Genomic DNA, 6,000 nt, shown 5'->3' with positions numbered 1-6,000 from the left:
AAAATGGAAGAAACCTTGGGAGGAGAAATTCAGTGAGGGATCCCCTCCTCCAGAGACGGTTGGTGAAAGAGAGTTGCAGTACACAGGCTAAACATAGTCATACAGCAGGGAAATGTCAATGGGTGTTGAAACACCAAAATGCAGTGTTCAGCTTGGGTCAGTGTTGGTAAATGTCAGTTTAAGCAGAGGTAGCCACAGGGCTGGGGACTGTGATCACTGCAGCATCACAGGCAGGGGGGTGAGGGAGGGACCGGGAACTCGCTGTTGTCCGTCAGGGAGACTGGTGTCCGCTTGGCGACTAGATCCAGCTTTGGCAGACTGTCACAGATCGATGTCCACTGCTAAAACATTTATTTTAAACAATGACATTTTATACAAAAAACTATTCAGAAAGTTAAATACATTTGTAGAGGCCCACCTTGAGTTTGTATAGACAGCAATACATGACCTATTACAAGTCTTGACACAAGCTTAATCATTAACATGAAAAACGTGTTTGGTTGCATTTGAAGACAGAGGATCAAGGTCTGGACTTTCTTCCCCAGGTAATACTGAGTCTCGGAGTAGCTGAATCGAATTAAACATAACACCTGACTGCTCAGGGGTTAAAAACACCTGTCTTGGCCTGCCTCCATATTGAAAGTTTACAGAACTCAACCATGCACATTGCACATGCATGGGGAGCTCTGGTGAGCTGGGATTTAAGAAAAAGCTTTACGCATACAGTTCTCCTCAGGCACCGTGATTGCTGTTTCTGCTGGATGTGTGGCGTTCAGTTGAGTTAAGGGCCGGCATGTTTCCCCCTTCAGCGTCCTTCCAAGAGTGTTTCAGAGAACGTGACAAATGAATAATGCAAGTAGCGTATACAGTCATCTATAATACACACTCAGATGTATGTACACAGAGTGCACATGAAATATAGAAATACGAGCCAGAGGTGTGACTGCCTTGAATGTGTTTGTCTGGCCATTCTTAATATCGAACTGTATTGTCTTTTTGTTTCAACACAAAGCTGTTTAAACACAAATGCTGTGAAGAGAACATGCTGGAAGTTCCCGCCTGTTCACGCTCAAACTGCTGCACACTGAGAAACTGGGAAATCTGCCCCGGTTACGACTCAGGAGGTATTTATAGATTGTAACATCAGCCTGGCCTCTGTTAGGGGTGAAACGCCCTAATGATGGTTGACGTGTAGAGTGGAGGCTGTCGTGATGAAGCCAGGGAGTGACAGTTGTGGACCTCGGGCAGTGGGAGAGCTGTGGCTGGTCACACTGCTGTTAGAGAGCTTGTTGAGATGGAAACCAAATAGATGAAGCTACACACCCACAGGAGTGTCTCGTGTGCACATTTTACTCACAACCCCTCCGCCATTTTCTAAAATTCAAACAAACAAAATGATGCGGAAGTGACGCTTTGTTGATCGTTCTTATAATTTGCTGCACCTTTTGTCATTAAATGTCATATACATCGTTGCAAACCCAAATAATGTGATGCGACAGTATGACTTCAGCCCCTGTGAGCTGTCCCAATGTAGCAGAAGCATATTGAATAGCGTGACCGTTAGCATATTTCTCTGCCACCCTTGTTGCCATGGTGGAGCGCCATCTCTCCACGCAGGCCATGGCATAAGCAGCATGCCATGTCTACACAGCCATTCACCGGCTGCCAGCCTCCCACATTCCAACTGCAAATCTACTCTCCACTCCTGCTGTGGCTTCGAGAGCCTGGCATCCATTCTCTGGCTCCTCAGCACCACGCTACGTCGCACCTCAGTCAAGAATGCCGGTGCTTGAATGGAGGCAGAAGTAGTTTGTTTGTGAGGGACTCGCTCTCTCTCTGTCGAGAGGGTTATTAGACGGTGTGAAAGCGGGGGCTTGTGTTCCACGTGACCGGGCAAGACACCGAAATGTTCTTCTTGGTTTCTTTCAAGACCGAAGAGAACCTAGGCGAGTTTACAATGTAGGTGGCGAGGGCGAGTTGGACACGCGTTCTGTCCTCCCGACTGATCTCATGGCTGAAGACACTTACGATGTCTAGCACGTTTCATTCTTCCTACCCCATACTCTCAGAGATGGTGGAGAATGTGTTGCTGTATGCAACCCTGTTTACCCTGTATGCAGTTTCCATGCCATAGTTATTGATTCATACAGGCCTTTGTTACAAGCAATTAGGGTCAATGGCATGATAACAATCATCAAACTTGCTTTCAATCTTTTGGGGTTAGTATCAACTTGTTGTGTCAGATGTGGGCAACATAGTCAAATGAGATTCTCTTAACTGAAGAATGTCAGCCTGCATTGGTAGAGGACACAGCATCTGACCACTCGTGTAAAAGGTTTTGTGCCAGAGTGGCTTTTAAGTTCAAATGAACCAAGCTGCCCGACTTTGCAGGAATAGCTTTCTGCATTAATCACCTCATTGATTTGCTGATGCAGACGGGATAGGGATTGTATTGTGACTGAAGCCGTGGAGCTTAGAAGAGAGAAAAAGTGTTCGATCATGGTGGTGACAACCCACTGCAAATGAAAAATGTCATCACTCTGCGAGTAAAGAGGGCAGTCAATGTCCAATACCAACTCGTATTTGCTACTGTTCCTTTTTTGAGTGCTGAATTCATGCATGTCAGAGCCCAGAAGTGTTATTCTAATTTATCAAACTAAGCATACTATAGTCAGGCAGTGACCTCATTTCAACTTTATCACACTCACTTGCGCACTACACACTATTGACTTTGGAGGTATGCCTCTACCTTCACTGTGTGCCGCTCAATGGTGTTTACCGAACAATCCAATTGTGACTAATCTGATCTTTGTCTGATGGTCGCGTCCTATGCAAGAGCACACGCTGAGCAGAAGTGTCGGGGTCGCATCGATCGTCAAAGGTAAACAGATAACAAGCTGTGAAACAACCAGCCATGATTCACAGCGTTGAGGGTGAGGTGAAATCCGTACGTGTGCCGCGAAACCCTTCATCGCTCTCGCCGCGGAGTCCAAACTACGTCCTGAAGACCCAGACTCTGCCGCTGGGTGATTTACTGAACGTCTTTTCTTCCACATAGGATAAGAGGATAGAAACGCGATGGTTGCCATGGCCTTTCTCTTCCTGGACAAAATAGAGGTTCAGAAATGCACTGATAAGAAGCCAGCATGTCTTTCTGAAGTGCACAATACCACAGAGATAACACGGTATGTGAAGACCAGTTCAGCCGGTATACTAATGACGAAAATAAAACATGACAGGTCCAAGAAATACTTAATCCGCAAAAGGTCTTTGGCCTGGAATATTCTGTTCAGTTCCCATTGCTAATTTGGATCTTATGTTGCTGTATTTTGCACTTTTGCATTTGCCTGTTTTTGTCCTCGCACATTGTTTATTGTTGTGTCATATCAGACCAAAGCAAATTCCTTGTTTTCAAAACCGGCTTAGCCATAAACCTGTTTCTTATTCTGAATATTCTGCTCCAAAATATGAAGCTGTTGAATGAAACTAAATATCCTGCTTCTGTCATTGCTTTTGGATGTTTTTTCCCCCATGGAGAATCAGTCATTTCCAATGTTGTGATAGGACACACACCCACTCCCTAGATCTGAGACTTGAGCCTTATCAATGGATCATGTGACATCAAGGTGTCCTATTGCTCATTCCATGACTTATTCATATTCCTGTATCATAGCTATTACTGCCTGCTGATGCAAAATGCATGCTTCTGATTAATGTTCCAGCGCCTAGAGTACCATATTCCTATGCCATTATGTCCCATAACTCTGGACTCCATCTCAGATTATTTTATGGCTAAAGATGATACATAACTTTCGTATTAGCCCCAGAGAAAGTAAGATGTTCTGGCTTCCAGGGATGAGGTTGGACCCCCCCCCCCCCCAACCCTCCACCTCCCCACCATCACTACCCCATCCCCACCCCGCTCTGCCGTTTTCAGAGGACTCATAAATCTGAATCTGTTCCTAACAGGCAGGTACATTATCTACAGCATTAACCTGTCTCAACCCCCAGGGACATGAGCAAGGCTAGAGTGACTGACTGTTTATAACTTGTTCATCACTGGCAGGATTCACACACCTGGGTATTTTAAGGGTGCGGTGCCGTAGCAACGCTTTGGGTGTGAGGACATTGACATCATTATGGGGTCATGATACGTTCTTTGGCTAGGTTCTAGTTCGGATCTCGGTAGGCTGTTGAGTGCAAGATGGAAGGCCCGGATTGCTGAATACTCACTATGATGTGTGGGGGCTGTGCCTGGAAGTGTCTGTCAGGGTGTGTTGCTGATTAGACACCCTTCCTCTCTTTTCAACCGCAACAGTATTTGACCAGCTTTCCAGGGGCACTTGACAAACACTCTTGGTGCATATTAAAGGGATTATCCGTCGTAATACTTCTGCCTTCAGCACGTCTGTTTCGGCACATGAAAGATGGCTGTAGGGAAAAACCACCCGGAATAAGCATTATAACTCGTATTAGGATCATTACAGATAGAGGATTAGCCACAGCATGCAGGGATACTCTGTCTAGTGTATTCTGAGTCTTGGTGTTTAGTAGCTGGTGTCAGTGATGGGGAGTGGGGAGTGTATGGGGGGGGGGGGGGGGGGGGCGGTTGAGTATGAGCAGTACGGACTTGAGTCTTGTGTGACAGATTGAGGCCTCGTGGGCAATGCAATATTATACAAACCGGTTTGGGGGTGGGAATTGAGTGAGCGAGAGAAAGAGAGAGAGAGAGAGGGGGACAAAAAGAGACAGGGAGTGTGTGGGAGTGTGTGTCCGTTTGTGTGTGGACCCACAATCTTCCCCGCAGGCGGTTGAGAAGAATTTCCCTCGTGTGACACAGAATGACCTTGAGACATTTGCTGCGGGTGAATCAGCAGAGTTCAAGAGAGGGCTGCACACACACTCGCAGCGTCGCCACAAACTGTCTTCACCGAGGTTACAAGGACACCACTGGCTCCTTCTGCAACAGCATGAGCTTTGCTGAACCAGAAAGAAAAACAGACAGACAAAGATCGTGACTTCCATGGCAGCTGGTGTCAGCTACTGTTGGTCCTTCTCTGCTGCATGTATTCTCATCATGCGTCTATCTACATGTAATGGTTTGACCTTTTAGTTTGGTCATCTTTGTCAGTTTCGGACTGATCATCCGAGATTTTCTTATAAATGTCAATGTTTGCTATTAGCTCTGCATTTCGGGTATCGAGTGTCTTTTCATTGATGCTTTCTAAAACTTCTTGAGTTGCCGGTATCTGTGGAATCGTTTTCTGTCTGATCCCATGAAACCTTCTAAGTGCCTGTGTTTAAATGCCAACTGCCAGCCCAGGCCATATATCTCCCTGGAAGAGAAGAAACAGCTCGTTAAAACCACATGTGAAGTCACTTCATAGGTCATAGGTCACTGAGAAGAGAAACTGTGTTTGGTTTTTGCTGAAGCCCCGGAACACCTCGGTTGCTCTCTGAGCACAGACTGATCCTTAGAAAATTATGTTTGCACTCACTCTTATTCACAACCTACTTTTATTCAATTACTGAGTACATTTATCTAGGTATACAAAGCTCAATCCAACTATTTAAAGTATTGCTGTTAAAATGTAGGGCCATTTCTTTCAGTATGGGGGGTCCTGGAGCTATCTGAGTCATAAAGATGATTCAATGTAGGAGGATAGGTTGTTGGTTAAAGGTCTGTGAGTGTGTGTGTGTTCGTGTATGAGTGAGAAAGTGCAGACTACCCACTGAGTCTGTGTCCTCTAAATTGTCTGGCCATAACCCTGCCTCGGCTTATCCCTATAATGGGCTCAGTCAGAGAAGAGAGCCAACCTCCAGAACATTCCAGTCATTCCACTAAGGTCGAGGTACGCTCCCAAAAACTCATTTGAGATTGTACATTTTTCTTAAAAGTAAGAACAGTCTACATTTGGGGTTTATGGAAATGAAAAGGCAGGCATTGTCACGAACAAAAGTGACTTTGAGGTTTTTGACCAAATCTATTTTCCTTTTTTT

This window comes from Osmerus mordax, chromosome 22 (assembly GCF_038355195.1).
Source record: "Osmerus mordax isolate fOsmMor3 chromosome 22, fOsmMor3.pri, whole genome shotgun sequence".
Classification (NCBI taxonomy): domain Eukaryota; kingdom Metazoa; phylum Chordata; class Actinopteri; order Osmeriformes; family Osmeridae; genus Osmerus; species Osmerus mordax.
The sequence above is the reverse complement of the archived record's forward strand: the minus strand, read 5'-3'. Positions refer to the sequence as shown.